Source organism: Giraffa tippelskirchi, chromosome 5 (assembly GCF_054371585.1).
Source record: "Giraffa tippelskirchi isolate mGirTip1 chromosome 5, T2T-mGirTip1v1.2.pri, whole genome shotgun sequence".
Classification (NCBI taxonomy): domain Eukaryota; kingdom Metazoa; phylum Chordata; class Mammalia; order Artiodactyla; family Giraffidae; genus Giraffa; species Giraffa tippelskirchi.
This window is the reverse complement of record NC_137279.1, coordinates 165,297,211-165,319,973: the sequence shown is the minus strand read 5'-3', so window position 1 is coordinate 165,319,973 and position 22,763 is coordinate 165,297,211. Positions and strand designations below refer to the sequence as shown.

At 39.7% G+C, this 22,763-nt stretch overlaps 1 protein-coding gene across 1 annotated transcript in view; it reads left to right on the top strand.

Annotated features, from left to right (window-relative positions):
* Nucleotides 1–1,602: 1,602 nt before the first annotated feature.
* LOC145504381 (uncharacterized) overlaps nucleotides 1,603–22,763 on the top strand; it is a 234,473-nt gene continuing 213,312 nt past the window's right edge. The window contains exon 1 of the mRNA XM_081484995.1: nucleotides 1,603–1,944. The gene's annotated coding sequence lies outside the window, so the exon portion shown is untranslated. The remainder of the gene's footprint in view (nucleotides 1,945–22,763) is intronic.

Here is a 22,763-nt window from a genome sequence, read left to right as displayed (position 1 = left end):
ATGATCTTAGTTTTTTGAATGTTGAGTTTTAAGCCAGTTTTTTTGTTCTCCTCTTTAACCCTTATCAAAAGGTTCTTTAGTTCCTCTTCACCTTCTGTCATTAGAGTGGTATCATCTGCCTATCTGAGATTGTTGATATTTCTCCTGACAGTCTTGATTCCAAAATGTGATTCATCTAGCCTAGCATTGTGTGTGATGTACTCTGCATGTAAGTTAAACAAGTAGGGTGACAATATACAGCCTTGTCATACTCTTTTCCCAGTTTGGAATTGGTCAGTTGTTCCATGTCCGGTTCTAGCTTATAGGGTGACATTAAATTGCTGTCCCACTGGCCCCTAATTTTCATCTACTTAAAAGATGCTGTTCTGCTCTTTAGTTGCTAAGTTGTGTCTGACTCTTTGTGACTCCATGGACTGTAGTCTCCCAAGCCCCTCTTTCCGTGGAATTTTTCAGGCAAGAATAATGGAGTGCTTTGCTATTTCCTTCTCCAGGGGATCTTCCTGACCCAGGGATTAAACTCACATCTTCTGCTTGGCAGGAAGATTCTTTACCACTGAGCTACCTGGGAAGCCCACTTAAAAGATGAGTCACAGTAAATAATAATGATAATAAACAGCTATCACCAGTGAGTGATAGCTGCTCTTACTGTGGCCAGACATCATGCCCTGTGTTTTGTGTGTATCTGTTCTTTAATCCTCACAACAGCACTGCATTATTAATTTCTCAGTTTTACAGACAAGGAGCCTGGAGCTCACAGAGCTGATCTCCTTTGTGATTCTATTCTTTTAATGCCCATGAGACGGGAGCTGTATCTTGTTATCGTGGCATTCTAGAGAAAAGTCCCACATGCTGCTGCTGAGGTCTCTCTACCTTCCTGTGATTCAATCACTATGATTCTCTGACTTCTGTGAGAGACCTCCAAATCCTGCCTCTTGATCAAACTAGCCCATATTTCAACTCAAAGAACTGTAACAATATACTTGAGGTCAGGGAACTTAAAGGCAGCTGTAAGATTATATACACAATTTATGCTCAAAAGGGCATAAACGATGCGTCTGTCTCTCTCTTGAGGTCAGGTACCATGTCTGATTCACTTTTCTTTATTCAGTGCCTCACTCAGGAGCAGAGTTGGGCACCTCCCAGGCTGTCTGGTTGTGTTTACTGAATGAAATACTTATAAAATCTTCACAATGATTATGGACAATGTATTCATAGTATTCATTACAGTATATATAAATTCCACATCTACTCTGAGCGCAGAACCAAGCTTTGAAAATGGAAAAAGGACAGATTTCTGGAAGAAAAAAAATCTAAATTTAGGATACATTGTATTTGAGATACCCATTGGTATCCCACTGGATCCCTCCAACAGGCATTTGGATACATGAAGTACATAAGATATAATAGGAATGAATCTGGATTTAAATATTTCAGGGTGATAATGTCTAGATAGGGCTTCCCTGGTGCCTCAGATGGTAAAGAATTTGCCTGTAGTGCAGGAAATAGGGGTTCAATCACTGGGTCGGGAATATTCCCTGGAGAAGGGAATGGCAACCAACTCCAGTATTCTTGCCTAGAGAATTCCATGGACAGAGTAGCATTGTGGGCTACATTCCATGGGGTGGCAAAGAGTTAGACACAACTGAATAACTAACACAACACCACCACTAATGTCTAGATAAGTGGTAGTTAAGTCCATGGGACCAGATAAGATCACCTAAAGCATAAAACTAGATATAAAATAGGAAATAATCAAAGAAAGACTCTTAAGGCTCTCCAACACAGATGATGGAAAAATGAGGAGGAACTAGAAAAGGGGACAAAAAAGTTGTAGCAAATGATAAAGGAGAAAAACCAGAAGCCAAGGAATATGTCAGAGACACCAACTGAAAAATGACTTAAGAAGAAATGGCCAGCTGGTTTAAACACTGTTCAGAGGTTAAGGTAAGAAATAAGAATTTACCATAGTAACTGGCAATACAAAGGTCATTGATTATACTGAAGAGATCAGTACAGAGCTGTGATGGGTGAACATCCATAGAGAATGGGGTATAATAATTTGCCTGCTTGATCTTATATCCATCCCATACCTTTTTTTCATTCTGTTCTATGTTGTAGGGAAATACAGTTTCTAATATCCATTGCCATCTGGCTTCAGACTAGCTTGAGTTTATAGGAGACACTGGAGGGAGACTGGAGGGCAGAAGGAGAAGATGCACCAGGGTATCTTTCCCCCCACTCTCTCTGCTTTCAGTAGCATCTCCAGCAAGGCCTTTCTTGCTTCAATCAATCTGGTTATGACTGGATAATCCTCTCTATTTATGGTCCAAGCCCCCACTCAGCAGACTTACTGGCATTCCAGCTTTCATGGTACTCTGGAAGCAGCGTCTCTTCACTGTCTCTTTAGTCCTACAGGTGGTAGTGGCTTTGGCCATGGCTATCATCTTCTCTTGGTCAATCTTTCATCTTTTCTCTATGCAGGGCCCACTCTCAGAGACATCTGACTGTATGCATCCATTTTTGGCCCACAGAATCCTGGGCCTTGCATTCCACACATTCTGGGCCATCATGCAGGCACCCCGGTGGTTTCCAAGCACATTTTTGAGAAGGACATAGGGACCCAAGCCCCAAGAACAACAGTTCCTTGGAATCAGGGTTGGGCTCGTGGTGGGGTCTGATAGCCTATTTCTCTTTAGCTGGGGTAGAAGCACTCCACCTAAGGCAAAAGCCTTGATGCTGTGGATGGGCTCATCCACAGGAAATGTTTAAGCAAATAAAACCTGCCACCATGGTTTTCAAGTGTCCCATCTGAGGAAAACTGAAAAGAAGACAACACACATAAACTAACTCAGCAAACTTTGTATAAATGAGTCAGAGGTAAATGCAGTGGGCCACAGAGAGGGAAAGGAGAGCCCCAGTTTCACCCAAATATATATATTTTTTCCCAAGTTAACCATGACTATATATATTTTAAAATTCTAAGATTCTGAGTTCCTTAGATTCTGAGTTTGTTGCTGTAATTCTTATGTCTACGTCTCCCCAGCCTATGAATATATTTGGTTGGGCAAAAAGTTTGTTGCATCTTACGCAAAAACCTGAATGAACTTTTTGGCCAACCCAATAGATTGTGACCTCTTAAAACATTATTGACCAAGGGATTTTTGCAGAAACTAACACCTACTGCCAGCGATCGGTTATATAAGTGACTATGGATACATCTCCAGTCAATAATATTTGGGTGACAAAAAACTTACTACTACATCTGTGGTCAGTAAGTTAATAATAATTATCCACATTCTGCTAACTGTTTCCCCATCCACTTCTGCAGGCTTGTTAGCCCATCCCAAATGTCTTATTGTTGGGCTGGCTCTTCTGTCCTCTCACATCCCCTGGCAGATGGGGCCTCTTCTGTGGCTCCAGTTCCCACCGAGCTTCAATAATACTGCTTTCTCCCCTTCTCCCTTAGACCCAGGGGTGGAAAAAGCTTCCTGCAGTTGCCAATGCTAGTTGTCTCTCCATCCTTTGTTGATTCCTTTAACGCTTTCCATGTATCTGTAAAAAAAATGTGTTAGTCACTAAATCATGTCTAACTCTTTGAAACCCCATGAGACTATAGCCCACAAGACTCCTCTGTCCATGGAATTCTCCAGGCAAGAATACTGGAGTGGGTAACTGTTCCCTTCTCCAGTGGATCTTTCCAACCCAGGGATCAAACCTGGGTCTCCTGCATTGCAGGTAGATTATTTATCATCTGAGCGACCAGGGAAGCCTATCTATAAAAAATCCCTCCATTGAATTGTCGTTCGGTTTAGCTCTTCTGAGTTCACCATCTCTTTCCTGTGATCCAGTGGGATCTTGAGCAAATTCAAGCAAACTTTTCATATTTCCATTTAACATTGATTATGTGCCTCTACTGGGCCAGGCATTGCTTTTCTCTCTTGTGCTAACTGCCTTTACTGAGGCATGTGGCTTGGAAAACACCAGAGGACCTCTCATCACTGCTGGGGACCTCTATGCCATGGCATGATGCTGCCTGTCTTCTGATGTTCCCAAGGCTGCAGTCTTTTTCTGTGCCAAAGTGGAGTCACATTTCCTAGAGCCTTCACTGTGCTAAAGCCTTATTGGTTGTGCTCAGGATTGAGGAGAACATTGCTTTTTCCTAGGGTGACCATCTCAGTGAGCACAGCTGTCCTAGTGTCTTAGAGAATACCCTCCTTCCCCAGGAGAGTAGCATCCTTTAGCCTAACCCTGGAGACCACCTCCATGGTCTCTGACAGGTTTGTGCAACTGGGTCAGGAGCTGTAAGAGTATTAGCATGAAAAGTCTTCTGTGACTATGAAATTCTGGGTGTCACTGGACTAAAAAAGATAAAAAGGAAGTTTTTTTTTCTTTTTCTAACTATACTCAGAGCCTTTCAGTGGACTACAAATCTCCAAAAAGGGCCAGTAGTATAGAGCCTCTGCCCATGTTATTTGGCCAAGGAACCCTTCTATCAGGGACCATTCTTGAACTCTGCTTTTGAGAAATGCTAGTCTATGGTGCTATTGCTTTCCAGTGAACAATGCATTAGTTAGTATTTCTACTAATTTAAGTTGCTAATGAAGTTTTCTGTGTTTTTAAAATATTGCCTCAGGCAGACAGAATGGGCTTGCCAATGAGAAGTCACTTTGAGAAGAAGCCACATAGTGTCATGGAAAATAACTGGGACTCTGGGCTCAGGCAGACTTAAGTCTGGATTCTAATTCAAATATGAATGGCATTTGGCAGTTCACTTAGTCTTTTTAGGCCTCAGTTTCCACACAAGCAAAATGAAACCAATAAAGTCTATTAAATATGATGATGCCCCTAGGTCTGGAACACAGAAGGTGCTCAGCCAGTGTGTTTCCCTTCTTTAGAAATAAAAGCTTTGTCATATGGGCCAGGTGGCTCACCACTTATCAAAGATCTCAATGACTATTTCTTTCTAATTCTTTCTTATCCTGAACTTCTCCAGCATTTAAAGGATGCATAGTATCTGGAGAAGCAGAGAAGAGGTCTCAGTGGATTGTTGTTGTTGCTGTTCAGAAGCTAAGTTGTGTCTGACTCTTTGCAATCCCAGGGACTGCCGCATGCCAAGCTTCCCTGTCCTTCACTATCTCCCAGAGTTTGCTCACCCTCATGTTCATTGAGTTGGTGATGCCATCATTAGTGGATCAGAGGAAGTTAACTCAAGAGATTGTCTTTGTAATCTCATAGGTATACATATATACCTATGGCTGATTCATGTTGAGATTTGAAAGAAAATAGCAAAATTCAGTAAAGCAATTATCCTTCAATAAAAAATAAAAAAAGTTAAAAAAAAGAGATTGTAATCTCAACTCTTTAATGGCAGTTGATGGAATAGCACTGAATTCTAGGAACTGGATCTTAATAATCCCCTTTGATGCAAAATCCACAAGGATTTTTTCATTTTTCATTCCAAATCTGAAAAGAAGTATTTTTTTCTCTATTTCTTTTTAATGTTATTACATCATCCTAGTTAAAAAAGCAATTCACACAAAATCCTACCACCTAAATGCACAAGATATTTTCATTTTTGCTGGTGAATTTGGTTTTTGTGATAATATAAAATATATTTATATATAACCAGAGACTACTAGTGATAATATTACTCCAGGTTGATGCCTTGTCTTCAGAATTATTTCTAATGATTACACGATAGTCAATCAAAGATTATTATGAGGATTAAAATCAGGAAATTTTTTTTTAAGTCTGCTCTGGAGACTGATTACATGATCATGTCCCATTGTTGGATAATATTTTGTTTCCTTCACCATTTCTTTCTATCATAGCAATCTTCATGCATGTATATCAAGGTAATATTTCGAGATCTTAATTTTTTTCTGTGTCCCCACCTCTCATCCAAACAGTATAGAGGGGGCTTGGGTTTGGGCTAAAAGCACAGCCTTTTACAAAATTCTTCTCCTCTTTATCAGTGATCCCTTTGCCTTACATGTGATGCAGAAGCAATAGAGAGGCTGAGCTCCAAGGCACCTTAAGGGTGGGGTGATTTTTCACTTTTGAAGGCCAACTTCATCCCAAGCTCAAGAAGCTTCAGAACTATAAATGATCCTGGAATCCTGATGCAATCCTGTATTCAGGAAAACCTGATAATTGAGATTAAACTTTCCAGGATAATCAAATAAATGGATTTCAGAGTCAGAAATTGAGTTGAGTTATAAAAAAAAACCAACTTGCTTCCCTGGTGGCTCGGTAAAGCGTCTGCCTGTAATGCGAGAGACCTGGGTTCAATCCCTGGGTTGGGAAGATCCTCTGGAGAAGGAAATGCAACCCACTCCAGTACTCTTGCCTGGAAAATCCCATGGATGGAGGGGCCTGGTAGGCTACAGTCCATGGAGTGGTAAAGAGTCGGACATGACTGAGCAACTTCACATCATCATCACATCATAAAAAAATCAGAATTATTTCACCCTGAGTTTGTGAGATAAAATTTGTACCTTATTTCTTTTTAAGATAAATTTGCTGAAGGAGAATTTCTGGATAAAGATATATAAACATTTTTATATCTCTTGTTTTATGGTTCTATCATTTTCCCAAAGATTTATCTTAATTTACCCCAATGCTAGGAATGGGTGAAGGTATTGCTTCCACCATATATTCACTAGCTTTACTAGTATTTTAAAAGAAATTATTGCTAATTGAATAGTGAAAATATTACTTCAATTTAATGAGCTTTTCTTAGGTTATTAGAGAGTTTGAATATCATTCCATGTACTTACTTTTGAATTAAATTACTTCCCATGTATTTTGGTTTGGTTCAGTTCAGTTCAGTCACTCAGTTGTGTCCGACTATTTGCAACCCCGTGAACTACAGCACTCCAGGTCTCCCTGTCTGTCACCAACTCCCAGAGTTTACCCAAACTCATGTCCCTTGAGTCAGTGATGCCATCCCACCATCTCATCCTCTGTCGGCCCCTACTCCTCCTGCTCTCAATCTTTCCCAGCATCAGGGTCTTTTCAAATGAATCAGCTCTTTGCATCAGATGGCCAAAGTATTGGAGTTTCAGCTTCAACATCAGTCCTTCCAATGAACATCCAGGACTGATCTTCTTTAGAATGGACTGGTTGGATCTCCTTGCAGTCCAAGGGACTCTCAAGAGTCTTCTCCAACACCACAGTTCAAAAGCATCAATTCTTCAGCACTCAGCTTTCTTTATAGTCCAACTCTCACATCCATACATAACTACTGGAAAAACAGTAGCCTTGACTAGACGCACCTTTGTTGACAAAGTAATGTCTCTGATTTTTAATATGCTGTCTAGGTTGGTCATAACTTTTTCCCCAAGGAGTAGGTGTCTTTTAATTTCATGGCTGCAATCACCATCTGCAGTGATTTTGGAGCCAAAAATAAAGTCAGCCACTGTTTCCTCTGTTTCCCCATCTATCTGCCATGAAGTGATGGGACCAGATGCCATGATCTTAGTTTTTTGAATGTTGAGCTTTAAGCCAACTTTTTCACTCTCCTCTTTCACTTTCATCAAGAGGCTCTTTAGTTCTTCACTTTCTGCCACAAGGGTGGTGTCATCTGCATATCTGAGGTTATTGATGTTTCTCCCAGCAATCTTGATTCCAGCTTGTGCTTCTTCCAGCCCAGCGTTTCTCATGATGTACTCTGCATATAAGTTAAATAAGCACGGTGACAATATACAGCCTTGACGTACTCCTTTTCCTATTTGGAACCAGTCTGTTGTTCCATGTCCAGTTCTAACTATTGCTTCCTGACCTGCATACAGGTTTCTCAAGAGGCAGGCCAGGTGGTCTGGTGTGCCCATCTCCTTCAGAATTTTCCACAGTTTATTGTGATCCACACAGTCAAAGGCATTGGCATAGTCAATAAAGCAGAAATAGATGTTTTTCTGGAACTCTCTTGCTTTTTCAATGATCCAGTGGATGTTGGCAATTTGATCTCTGGTTCCACTTCCTTTTCTAAAACCAGCTTGAACATCTGGAAGTTCATGGTTCATGTATTGTTGAAGCCTGGCTTGGAGAATTTTGACCATTACTTTACTAGCGTGTGAGATGAGTGCAATTGTGCAGTAGTTTGAGAATTCTTTGACATTGCCTTTCTTTGGGATTGGAATGAAAACTGACCTTTTCCAGTCCTGTGGCCACTGCTGAGTTTTCCAGATTTGCTGGCATATCGAGTGCAGCACTTCACAGCATCATCTTTTAGGATTTGAAATAGCTCAACTGGAATTCCATCACCTCCCTTAGATTTGTTCGTAGTGATGTTTCCTAAGGCCCACTTGACTTCACATTCCAGGATGTCTGTCTCTAGGTGAGTGATCACATCATCGTGGTTATCTCAGTTGTGAAGATCTTTTTTGTACTGTTCTTCTGTGTATTCTTGCCACCTCTTCTTAATATCTTCTGCTTCTGTTAGGTCCATACCATTTCTGTCCTTTATTGAGCCCTTCTTTGCATGAAATGTTCCCTTGGTATCTCTAACTTTCTTGAAGAGATCTCTAGTCTTTCCTATCCTGTTGTGCATTGATCACTTAGGAAGGCTTTCTTATCTCTCCTTTCTATTCTTTGGAACTCTGCATTCAAATGGGTGTCTCTTTCCTTTTCTCCTTTGTTTTTTGCTTCTCTTCTTTCCACAGCTATTTGTAAGGTCTCATCAGACAACCATTTTGCTTTTTTGCATTTCTTTTTCTTGGTGATGGTCTTTTGGTTAGTACACAGAATTAGCTTTGAAAAAATAAGCATTTTTTTTATCTTTAATAGCTTATTTTTTCCTTGTGGATAGTGCCTCTCACAAAATACTCTGCCTCTTTAAAACCTCCTTCCCAATCCAGACCTACCCCCGAAACTCTCACCACTGAAAAAATACGTCTTTCATCAAGTGAGTTCAGTCCTGACCACCTAAAAGGCCAAGTTCTTCCTTTCAGCTGAGATGGACAGATTCTAATTAGGCAGCATCATGATTATAAGAAAATTATTCACTTACGAAAAACATAGGAAATGTGATAGGGAGTCAGGCAACCCATTGCATTATATAAATAGTTGCAGACGCTTGGGAGTTAAGACTCACTATCATTGGCTGCACATTTTCTAAAGGAAATAACCCAGATGAGAAATATACCTTGGGTGGAGACACACAATATAAGCCTTGTATAAGCAAACCCACATTTTATTTATAAAAATGAGTTTAGAAAAATTACAGCTCCATGAAATGTTACTCAAGAGCACTTTCTTCCACTCAATCCAAGCAATTTGAGAGGCCCCAGTGGTAAAACTGAAATGAGCACTGGGTGAGTTCTACTTTTCTTCATCTGTTCTCCTGCCCGGATACATTCACCCATCCTCTGAATGGGTTGGGTCAGGTATCATCCTCACCAGGTAGCTTCCTTCCACCATCAGATGGAACAGTGACCCTGATCTGTGCTTTGGTAAAATGTTTTTCTGTCTTTTTAGAAATTGTGTGCCTCTTTCCCCTGTGTCTTTAACTTCTCCCTCTCACCTGGGCTGCTTCTGTCAATAATCAAGCATGCCCCAATCTCTGCCAATTTCATCAAAAGACTCAGGAGCTCACATCCCCTCCAGGTGTTGCTGCCTTCCTCTCCTTCCTTTAATTGCAGACATTTGAAAAACTTGACTACTCTGTCTCCACTTCATGTTTCATTCTCTCTTCATATTGTTCCAGACTGGTTCTGCCCTGTAATTCTACCAAAGTGGCTCTTTCTTGAGTCACCTGTAGGTTGCTAAATCCAGTGAACCAGTTTCAATAGTTCTCATTTTATGAGACTCTCTCATAAAATGAGAGAGACTCTCTCTCAACAGCCTCTCTCACTTCTGACTACTCACCCTCTGTCTTGCTTTACACTTACCCTGACTCTAATACCACATTCACTTGAATTTCTTACCACATTTCTGGCTGCCCCTCTCACCATCTCTCCTCCCAGTTTCAACAGCTATTTGCCAATACTTGAAAATCTCAGCTCAACTCATCACTTTTGAGTTTTAGCTTTGCATCTCCAAAATCCACCACCCCTATTCTCATGGCTCAGCAGTAAAGCATCTGCCTGCAATGCAGGAGATGCAGGAGACTAGGGTTCCATCCCTGGATCAGGAAGATCCCCTGGAGAAGGAAATGGCAACCAACTCCAGTATTCTTGCCTGGGAAATCCCGTAGACAGGAGAGCCTGGTGGGCTACAGTCCATGGGGTCGCAGAGACTGAGACACAACTGAGCATGTACACGTGCGTACTCTCAAAGGCAGTTGGAAACTAATATGTTCCAAAGTGAATTCATCCTATTCTTCCCCAACCTACTCCTTTTTCCAGTATCTTTTAGGTAGGAGTACTCTCCTTCAAGTTTTGGATTATTATGTTTTTTTCTTTCTAGTCTGTGTTTGTTCATAGATCCAGTGAAGTAATCAATCAATAAATCCAAGTTGTACCTTTCTGACAGCCAAGGAGAAAGTTTTACATTTCATTATCAGCCTGGAAGAATTTCCTGTTTAACCAGAATTGCTTCTTCAATTCTCCTTTCAAATGTGACTCATCAGTATTGTCAGTGATATATGAATTCTTTGCAAATCCTGAATCTTAAAAAATAAAAATTATAGGACATTTATCTTTTACTTTAAGCTATTAACTTTGGAATCATAAGTTTATGGTACTTCTTTGGCACTGATGGACCTAGATTTAATGCAAATAAAGCAGAGCTCACTTTGCTTTGAAATATTTCCAACTATGTGAAAATAATCACAAAAGACCTATTTTATCCCCTTTGTGGCTATTGGATGAAGCTGCAGTGGAAGAAGCTACTCAGCTGGGACATATCTTAATCATGATTCTAGCCAAACTCTTGCAAAAACACATCAGCTGGGAAGATCCTGAATACTAATGACAATCCCTTACGTTTGCATAAGCAAACACATGCATAAAGGATTGCTTCACAATTTGCAAAGCATTTTACAAAAATTATCTTGAGTCTTGCAGCTGTCCTGCCAGATAGGCAAGCTTCATTTTATATTTCACAGATGAGGAAACTGAGGTCCAGAGAGAGGTAAGGTCTTTCAGTTTGAAAGTCATGTAGCCTATTAGCCTTACTGTAGGAGACTGAATTCAGGCCTCTGTATTTTGAATTAAGGATTGCATCCCCTCCCTCCTTCTCCATCCCATTCCCGCCCCCTACCCCCACTGCAACCCTTACTTTCTCCTCTGAATACAGGAATCCCAGCAAGTAGTCGTCATCATCTCTTCCAGGGAAAAGGACGGGTTGGTTTTAGCAGAAGAGGAAAGCATGGAAGAAAGATACATTAAAGATTCTGTCATGGAGATGCATAAAATTGGATTGGCCTGAAAATTAGAGTTCAAGGAAGGGAAGAGCAGAAGATAACACTGGAAAAGAGTGAAAGAACTTCAAAATTAGTTAGACAAAGGAGTTTCTCAAGGTGTCCTCCCCTAACTGGAAGTGGCACTGTAGGATTAGCTCTCCCTGCACTGCAGGATGCATATTCAAAAATAACTTTCCAGCACAGCCTGTGCTGACTCCCACACCCAGGATGACCTTTTCTGTAACTAGGAAAAACTTTCGAAGTGGTTCCAAGTCCAGTCTGGAGACTGTGGTGCTAACTCAGCAGTCTGTGCTCACATTAAGTATATCACCTCCCCACTATCTCCTTGCACCCCAACTCTATCCTTCCTTCATAACCTTAAAAACACTTTGTATTTAGGAATATGTACCCTGTGTATTCAAGCTCCTTTGTGAGCAGGAACTTCACAATATTCACATGTAATTACATGCCCTCACTCTCAACATAGAGCCTTGCACATGGTGAGTGCTCAATATTAGATGAATAGGCATGTCAATAAAAGGAAACTGGGTCCCAGAGAGGTTCATTGATCATGTGATGGAGGAGAGGGAGCAAAATGGGGAAAAATGAGTTTTGTAGAGAGATTGTGTTTTAACTCCAAATGAGGTACTCAATAACTGTATTACTTGGACAAGTCCCTTTCTTATTCTGATCCTCATTTCCCTCCAGGTGAATCAGAGATAAACCAACACTAAGTTTATGGTGAAGATCACATTCAATTTCATGAGATTAATGTATAGGCTTAAATATATCTGTCACTATATGCTTTCACATTTCTCATAAGTAGTTTTCTGTCCTGAGTATGAAGCATTTTAAACACTCAGGTATGCAAAACAATATATCATTGTCTCTTTTTATTTTCCATAGAGCAACTAATTTTGTTTGAGTTCCTATTCAACTGAGCTGGTAAAAATATGTCTTAATTTTTATTGGAGCTTTCCTGCCCACAACTGCTTCTATACCCTTGAGGTATGCAGTGCACCAAGAAGAAAGGTTTTATGATGCAATGGCATTTTCCCTGCTCGGCCTCCTCTGTAGATGCTTCCTCATCCCATGTTTAATGAGGAGGCTGCAGAGAGTCCATCTGAGAGATGTGGGTGCTCTGGGACCTTGTGTCTGACCCATACCTGAAGAGTCTTATGGACAAGAGGTTTTGCTATTTTCCTAGTGGTGGAGCAGAGAAGTGGCCACTTTGGGGGCAAGATGCACTTCCCTGGTGTCCTAACACAGCTCGGGACTTCATGCTGGGGTAGAGGAAGGTGTTATAAGACACCGCCATGCCATGTTATAGGGATACTGGAACAGCTCTAAGGGGAGTATCTCATAGCAAGGAACTGAAGCCTCAAGCCAACAACCATGTTAATTAAGCCATTTTGGAAGCAGTTTTCAAGCCTTTAGCAGTTAGCCAAGCCATTGGATGACTTCTTTCCAGGCCAACTGCTTGACTACAGCCTCCTGAATTACCCTGAGCCAGAACCGCCTAGCTAAGCTGGTCCTGGGTTCCTGAGCCCAGGAACCATGTGCCAAATAATATTAACCAAATAATAAATGTTTATTGTTTGAAGGTGCTAAGTTTTAGGGTATTTTATGTATATCTATGTGGTAATAGGTAACTCATACTTCCTATTAAAAGAAGTTTAGTCAAATGTTCCCAAAGGTAATCACTGAAGGGTCCACAAAAGTAGACCATAAGAGAAAAAAGCCAGTTTTGAACATTTACCAATCCCAAGGGCACCAGTGGGCGGTCACAATAGTATCAATCTAGGAGCATCTTTTCTTCTCTCTCCTCCCTTCTGTGTCTCTACCCACACCTCCTTACACCCTGGGCTAGCCAGCTGGGGAGTAACAGAGAAATAGGAGACCAGACAGAAAACAATGCTCACCTCCCAAATCTGCAAGAGGAAAGTTGCTTAAACGAAAATGAAATTTGGAATTTTGGGCCATTACCTGGGGTTGTGTATTTTCATTACCGAGTTGAAAAAGAGTGAGCAGTAGGGTCAAAAGAATTGCCCTAGATTTCACCCAGTTGGCAGAGAAGAAGGAGTGAAAGAGGTATTTAAATAGAGGATGGGGAAAAAGACCAGAGGTCTATGTCCTGTATCCTGCGGAGCTGTCTTCTTTCAACCCCATCCTTACATTGGCAATGTCAATGACAAAGTTCCCCGGAGCTTATGTTCTACCTGTCTTTTCAGCATTAGCTCCTCTTTTATTAGTGGAAAATTGACCAGTCTTCCTAGTACTTTATAAATATCATCAGTTCTAAGCAAGATCTCTTGGATCACCATGTGAGGATTAACCTCTTCCTATCCCCTAATATCATGGCTATTTGTATCTTGGCTGCCCCTTCCTCTTGTCCTTTGTATACACTCCCTTTGTGGTATTTTTAAATGCAGTTTCTTAAAGATAAGTAAACTTGCTCTCGTACTAGTCAATTAACTCGCTTACATTGGATCCTATATGCTAAATGTTACAGTAGAGGTTAGAGGACTGATAATGCAGAGATTTAATGAGACAACCTACCTTGTACTGAGTTACTGCAGGTAAAGCATGACTTTACCTTCCAGAGGCTATTAACTGAGTGGGGATAAAAGACTCAAAAACAAGTTCTCCAGAGCCCTGTTCAAAGATGCACTTGAGGTCAGACAGTGGGTTCATAGGCAGGTCACCAACAAGCATGCACAGAAAGTGCTGAGTGGACAGAGGTCAGGAGCAGTTGACAGAGGAGACAGGAAGTCCAAGAAGGGACAGAATGTAGAGCCAATGTCTGAGAGGCAAACCCAGAACTAGGATTACAAGGACTCAAGTTTATTAAGTGGGTCTCATGAAGTAGCATGCAAACATCCTCTGATGGTTACAAAGGTCCAAAGCCACACACATCCCACTTCTCCTTTACTTGACTTATAGTGTGGTACCCTGATTCAGTAAAATGGAAGAATCTAGAAATAGGTAGAATTTGGAACTACAGTCTGGATCAGAAAGGGACATTTATAGTATACTTGGAGAGCACTTATAAAAGATAGACTATGTTAGTCATTGAGGTTCAACAGTGAGTGTTGCGTGCTCAGTTGTGTCTGATTCTTTGCGACACCATGTGCTGTAGCCCACCATTCTCCTTTGTCCATGGGATTATTCAGGCAAGAATACTGCAGTGGGTTGCCATTTCCTTTTCCAGGAGATCTTCCTAACCCAGGGATCGAACCTGCCTCTCCTGTGATTCCTGCATTGGCAGGCAGATTCTTTACCACTGAGCCACCTTGGAGGCTTGAGTATTATGTGGGTTATTGCCATTGCTGAAGAGCCAAGGACTTATTTCCCCAGGCATTGCTTATGGGAATATCCCTAAAATCTTTACAGTAAAGGGAAGGGGTTTTCTGATATAAGGTGAATGAACTCAGTCAACGCACAATTAAGATGCAATCTCACAGCCTATCTAGACCCTTATATGAAATGGGTCAGTTACCTGTCTCCCATTTAATACTCCTCTTGAAAGAGACCAGACCCTGAGAGGGTACTCCTTCAGGTTATCTAAATAGGACATCTATCAGTGCTTATGGAGAAGCACTGATGGCAACCCACTCCAGTATTCTTGCCTGGAGAATTCCATGGACAGAGGAGCCTGGCAGGCTACAGTCCATGGGGTCGCAAAGAGTCGGACACGACTGAGCGACTAACACACACACATACACATCAATGCTTAAGGATGCTTTCTTCAAAATATAACCTTTGGCATGGATAAATACCATGCAAAGAGCAACAGTATGGAGCAAGACCATGCACATTACTTATGCTGACTTCCTTTTGGTGGATAAACACTTCCACTACTTTTATCATGATCCAGAGTCCAATACAGTGGACACAGTTTCGATCCTTGGGTCATGTAGATCCCTTGGAGAAGGAAATGGCAACCCACTCCAGTATTCTTGCCTGGAAAATTCCATAGATAGTGGAGCCTAGTGGGCTACAGTCCATGGGGTCGCAAAGAATTGGACACAAATGAGCACGCATGCACGCACGCAGTGCCTTGGCCTGGCCTGGGCTTCTCAGTTGCCCATTTCCCAAGCCTTCACCCTCTCCTTTCCCAAAGTAGGCTGGTGTTATTTGCCTTGAAAGCTTCAAACCCTGGCTTGTTTGCAACCAGCTGCAATCCATCAAACTTACTGATTAGGCGTTTGAAAGGACGGAGCATTTTTAACACAATGATTGACAATGGCTTCTATCTCACACACCTGCTGCTTTAAAATCCCTATAAAATGTCAGCAGGGAGTGTAAGTGATATATAGCAGTAGTGCTGCCTGGGTAGGAATGTTAAGTACCAGGAGATGGGAGTGTCTGAGCCTCAGCTACTGGAAAGACAACCAAACAAGAACTCAATGTAATCCATTTGTAAAGAGAGAGCCTAGCACAGGGGGTTTAGCACTGGCAGTCACTGTTAAGCCCTGACTTCTGGTTACTGTGTGACTACCATGAGACTGTCCCTGTCCAAGGTGGGGCCAGCCCCTGGGAACCAGATCAAGCAGCCCCAAAGTCATTACTGGCCACTAGACCATTTCCCTGTGGGCTAGAAACTGGCCATTCAGGATAGATCCAGGGATTCTGAGTACTTTCTCAGTGTCCTGTGTGTAGAACCTTCTCAGTCAAGGGACTCTGTGATAGTTTCCTTATAGGCAGGTTGCCAAACCCAGGTGGCCCAATACTAAAACCAACCCAAGCACAAACTTACCCTCAAGCCTAGTGATTCTACCTGGGTGGCCAAAAGCAGGAGGATGGAAAAGATTCCAGGTGCCTCTGAGAGGAACAGCTGAAGAGGTAGGTATAGAGCGAGGTCACCAAAGTCAGAGGATAACCCAATACAAGTTTGCAAAGGTGGTCCTCAGTTGGGCAGAGTTCAGAGAGTGGCAGAAGGGGGAGCAGGCCTGGTATAATTCTCTAGAAGGGAAGAGGCAAGGGATCCTGATTCACACTTTGTCTCTGGAGTATTGAGAATGGGCTGATCTGGGTAGCTACCGATTGTGAAGAATGGATGGGCCTTTCATTGTTATTTTAGTTAATAAGTATCAGGTGCTGTGCTATCTCATGGGATGCTCTTCTTGCCCTCACAGAGCTAATTAGATATTAACTGAATATTTCTAGTCCAGTCTGATGAGTCTTGGGTGGAATGGGTAAGTACAGGGAATGTTGGAAGTCCTCAAATTGAGAGACAAGGCAGGGAATCTTGGGAATTGCAGAAACTATGTCAATTCAATAAGCATTTATGAGCACCTGCTGTATGCCAGGTACTAGAAATGTATGGGAAACTGCTCACTACTCTGAACCAGGACTTAAGGATTGAGTTTCAGTTTCTTTTCATGCTTATGTTCACAGAAGCAGAAGTTAACAAGAGAGTGTGTCCACATGCAAGGGTAGACATAGATTTTTCTATTATGAAATATTCAAAATATGCAAAAATGAGAAAATAGATGCCCAGGCATATCCATGATCCAGATTTAATAGCTGCAAAATTTACTGCATCTCTCTAAAACCCTGAAACCTCTTTGCTCTATCCTGCCCTTCCTAGGAACCAGAGCTCCCCTGAAGCTGGCATCATCCCAAACATTTGAAAACTTGTTACTTCACCTTCTTGACAAATCCCATCTCCCTACTTGAAAGCTTGTCTTGCCACTTCAAGTATGCTGGCTTTTGTTGAATGTGTGCTTTAATTTTTTAAAGTGCTCAGTCTTATTAATCTCTTCTTTTGCATGTACTTCTTGTGTTTTGATTCAGTAAATCGTCCCCTACCCTGAAGTCATGAGATACTTTTATGTTACCTTCTAATAGTTTGAGTTTTGCTTTTACTTTTATAGCTTTACATCTTCTAATTTCATAAATTTTAAATATTTATTTTTGTCTTTTCTCCCCCCAACACAGATAGCCAACTACCCCAGTATCATTTGGGGATTAATACTTGCTATTTCATCAACTTCTAATGACATCTCATATTTATGGTTCTCATATATGTGTAAATACATTTCTAAACACTATTTTTCTTTAATCTATTTCTTTTTTTAAGAAAATCTATTTGTTATTAGTGAATTGCTGAATATATTAAATATCTAAGAAGTAAATCAAAACTAAATGTTTAAACATGCATCTTTTTTGTTTGCATGATGAAAGCTTAGGCTTACTATTCAAGTTATTTATTTTTAATTTAGTTTTTATTGAAGGATAATTGCTTTAGAGAATTTTGTTGTTTTCTGTCAAACCTCAACACAAATCAGCCATAGGCATACATATATCCCCTCCCTTTTGAAACTCCCTCCCATCTCCTTCCCCATCCCACCCCTCTAGGTTGATACAGAGCCCCTATTTGAATTTCCTGAGCCAAACAACAAATTCCCAACAAATTCGTTGGCTATCTATTTTACATTTGGTAATGTAAGTTTCCATGTTACATACATGTAACATGTATACATGTCCTTCCATACATCTCACCCTCTTCTCCCCTCTCCCCATGTCCATAAGTCTATACTCTATGTCTGTTTCTCCATTCATGCCCTGTAAATAAATTCTTCAGTACCATTTTTCTAGATTCTGTATATGTACATTAGAATATGATATTTCTCTTTCTGACTCACTTCACTCTGTGTAATAGGTTCTGGGTTCATCCACCTCATCAGAAGTGACTCAATTCCTTTTTATGGCTGAATAATATTCCATTATGTACATGTACCCCTACTTCTTCATCCATTCTTCTGTCAATGGACATCTAGGTTGCTTCCATGTTCTAGCTATTGTAAATAGTGCTGCAAAGAACGATGGGATATATGTGTCTTTTTCAATTTTAGTTTCCTCAGGGTATATGACTAGGAGTGAGATTGCTGGGTCATATGGTGGTCATTTTATTCCTAGTTTTTAAAGGAATATCCATACTGTCTTCCAAAGTGGCTGTATTGATTCACATTCCTATCAACAGTGCAAGAGCATTCCCTTTTCTCTACACCCTCTCCAGCATTTACTGTTTGTAGACTTTTTGATGATGGCCATTTTGACTGGTGTTAGGTGATATCTCATTGTGGTTTTGATTTGCATTTCTCTAATAATGAGCAATGTTGAGCCTCTTTTCATGTGTTTGTTAGCCATCTGTATGTGTTCTTTGGAGAAATGTCTGTTTCGGTCTTTTTACCACTTTTTGATTGGGTTGTTTGTTTTTCTGGCATTGAAATGAGCTGTTTGTATATTTTGGAAATTAATTCTTTGTCAGTTGTTTCATTTGCTATTATTTTCTACCATTTTGAGGGTTGTCTTTTCACCTTACTTATAGTTTCCTTTGCTGTTCAAATGCTTTAAGTTTAATCAGGTCCCACTTGTTTACTTTGTTTTTATTTCTGTTACTCTAGGAGGTGGGTTATAGAGGATCTTGCTTTGACTTATGTCATCGAGTATTCTGCCTATGTTTTCCTCTAAGAGTTTTATAATTTCTGGTCTTACATGTAGGTCTTTAATCCATTTGGAGTTTATCTTTGTGTATGGTGTTAGGAAGTGTTCTAATTTCATTCTTTTACATGTAGTTGTCCAGTTTTCTCAGCACCATTTATTGAAGAGGCTGTCTTTGTCCCATTGTATATCCTTGCCTCCTTTGTCAAAAATAAGGTACCCATAGGGGCATGGGTTTATTTCCGGGCTTTCTGTCTTGTTCCATTGGTCTATATTTCTGTTTTTGTGCCAGTACCATACTGTTTTGATGATTGTAGCTTTGTAGTATAAGCTGAAGTCAGGAAGCTTGATTCCTCCCGCTCCATTCTTCTTTCTCAAGACTGCTTTGGCTATTTGGGGTCTTTTGTGTTTCCATATGAATTGTGAAATTTTTTGTTCTAGTTCTGTGAAAAATGCCATTTGTAATTTGATAGGGATCTCATTGAATCTGTAGATTGCATTTGGTAGTATGGTCATTTTCACAATATTGACTTTTCCTACCCAGGAACATGGAATATCTGTCTATTTATGTCATCTTTGATTTCTTTCATTAATGTCTTATAATTTTCTGTGTACAGTTCTTTTGTCTCCTTAGGTAAGTTTATTCCTAGATATTTAATTCTTTTTGTTGCATTGGTAAATGGGATTGACTCCGTAATTTCTCTTTCTGCTTTTTCATTGATTGTATGTAGAAATGCCAGTGATTTCTGTGTATTGATTTTGTATCCTGCAACTTTGCTAAATTCACTGTTTAGTTCTAGTAATTTTCTGATATTATCTTTAAGGTTTTCTATGTACAGCATCATGTCATCTGCAAACAGTGAGAGCTTTACTTCTTGTCTGGTCTGGATTCCTTTTACTTTTCTTCTCTGATTGCTGTAGCTAGGACTTTCAGAACTATGTTGAATAATAGTGGTAAAAGTGGACACCTTTGTCTTGTTCCTGATCTTCGGGGGGATGCTTTCAGTTGTTCACCATTGAGAATAATGTTTGGTGTCGTCTTATCATATATGGCCTTTACTGTGTTGAGGTAGGTTCCTTCTATGCCCTTTTTTTTTAAGAGTTTTATTCATAAATGGGTGCTGAATTTTTTCAAAGGCTTTTTCTGCATCTATTGAGATGATCATATGGTTTTTATCTTTCAATTTGTTAATATGGTGTATCATATTGATTGATTTGCATGTATTGAAGCATCCTTGCATTCCTGGAATAAACCCAACTTGATCATGGTGTATGAGTTTTTTGATGTGTTGCTGAATTCTGTTTGCTAAAATTTTGTTAAGGATTTTTGCGCCTATGTTCATCAGTGATATTGGCCTGTAGTTTTCTTTTTGTGTGTGTGTTCTTTGTCTAGTTTTGGTGTCAGGGTGATGGTGGCCTCATAGAATGAGTTTACAAGTGTTCCTTCTTCTGCAATTTTTTGAAAGAATTTTGGAAGGATAGGCATTAGCTCTTCTCTAAATGTTTGATAGAATTCTCCTGTGAAGCCATTTGGTCCTGGGCTTTTGTTTCTTGGGAGATTTTTGATCACAGCTTCAATTTCAGTGCTTGTAATTGGGTTGTTCCTAATTTCTGTTTCATCCTGGTTCAGTCATGGAAGACTGAACTTTTCCAAGAATCTGTCCATTTCTTCCAGATTATCTATTTTATTGCTATATAACTTTTCATAATACTCTCTTATAACCCTTTGTATCTCTGCATTGTCTGTTGTAACCTCTCCTTTTTTATTTCTAATTTTCTTGATTTGATTCTTTTCTTTTTTTCTTGATGAGTCTGGCTAAAGGTTTGTCAATTTTGTTTATCTTCTCAAAGAACCAGCTTTTAGTTTTATTAATCTTTACTATTGTTTCTTTCATTTCTTTTTCATTTATTTCTGCTTGGATCTTTATGATTTCTTTCCTTCTATTAATTTTTGGGGTTTTCTGTTCTTCTTTTTCTAGTTGTTTTAGTAAAGTTAGGTTGTCTATTCGATGTTTTTCTTGTTTCTTGAGGTAGGATTGTGTTGCTATAAAAACTTCCCTCGTAGGACTGCTTTTGTTGCATCCCATAGATTTTGAGTTGTTGTGGTTTCATTGTCATTTGTTTCTAGAAATTTTTTGATTCCCCTTTTGATTTCTTCAGTAACCTTTTGGTTATTTAGAAACGTGTTGTTTAATCTCATGTGTTTGTGTTTCCTTACAGTTTTTTTTTTCTTGTAATTGAGATCTAGTCTCATAGCTTTGTGGTTGGAGAAGATGCTTGATACAATTTCAATTTTCTTAAATTTACTGAGGTTTGATTTGTGACCCAAGATATAGTCTATCCTGGAGATTGTTCCATGTGCACCTGAGAAGGTGTATTCTTCTGCATTTGGATGGAATGTCCTGAAGATATCAATGAGATCCATCTCATCTAATGTATCATTTAAGACTTGTGTTTCCTTATTAATATTCTGTTTTGATGATCTGTCCATTGGTGTGAGTGGGGTGTTAAAGTCTCTTATTATTATTGTGTTGCTGTCAATTTCTCCTTTTATGTCTGTTAGTGTTTGTCTTATGTATTGAGGTGCTCCTATGTTGGGTGCATAGATATTTACAATTGTTAGGTCTTCCTCTTGGATTGATCCCTTGATCATTATGTAGTGTCCTTCCTTATCTCTTGTAATCTTCTTTATTTTAAAGTCTATTTTGTCTGATATGAGGAATGCTACTCCAGTTTTCTTTTGCTTCCCATTTGCTTGGAATATATTTTTCTATCCTCTCACTTTCAGTCTATATGTGTCTTTAGGTCTGAAGTGGGCTTCTTGTAGACAGCATATATATGGGTCTTCTTTTTGTATCCATTCAGTCTGTGTTAGAGCACTTAATCCATTTACATTTCAAGTAATTATTGATATATATGTGCATATTGCCATTGTCTTCATTGTTTGGGGTTGATTTTGCAGATCTTTTTTCTTCTCTTGTATTTCTTGACTATGTAAGTCCCTTTAACATTTGTTGTAAAGCTGGTATGGCGGTACTGAATTCTCTTAACTTTGGCTTGTCTGAAAAGCTTTTTATCTTTCCATCAATTTTGAATGAGATTTTTTCTGGGTACAGTAATCTTGGTTGTAGGTTTTTCCTTTCAGTACTTTATATCCTGCTGTTCCCTTTTGGCCTGCAGAGTTTCGGCTGAAAGATCAGTTGTTAAGCCTATGGGGTTTCCCTTGTATTTACTTGTTGCTTCTCTCTTGCTGCTTTTAATATTCTTTTTTTGTGTTGAGTCTTTTTTAGTTTGATTAGTATGTGTCTTGGTGTGTTTCTCCTTGGGTTTATCCTTTATGGGACTCTTGGACTTGATTGACTATTTCCTTTTCCATGTTGGGGAAATTTTCAATTACAATCTCTTCAAAAATTTTCTCATACCCTTTCTTTTTCTCTTCTCCTTCTGGGACCCCTATAATTTGAATGTTGGTGTGTTGGATATTGTCCCAGAGGTCTCCAAGACTGTCCTCAGTTCTTTTCATTTTTTCTCTTTATTCTGCTCTTCAGAAGTTATTTCCACCAGTTTATCTTCCAGCTCACTGATTCATCTTTCTGTTTCAGATATTCTGCTATTGATTCCTTCCAGAGTATTTTTAATTTCAGTAATTGTGTTGTTTGTCTCTGCATATTACTTCTTTAATTCTTCTAGGTCTTTGCTAATTGATTCTTGCATTTTCTCCATTTTGTTTTCAAGGTTTTTGATCATCTTTACTGTCATTATTCTGAATTCTTTTTTAGGTAGTTTGCCAATTTCCTCTTCATTTATTTGGACTTCTATGTTTCTAGCTTGTTCCTGCATTTGTGTAGTATTTCTCTGTCTTTTCATTATTTTTTTAAACTTATTGTGTTTGAGGTCTCCTTTTCCCAGACTTCAAGGTTGAATTCTTTCTTCCTTTTGGTTTCTGCCCTCCTAAGGTTGGTCCAGTGGT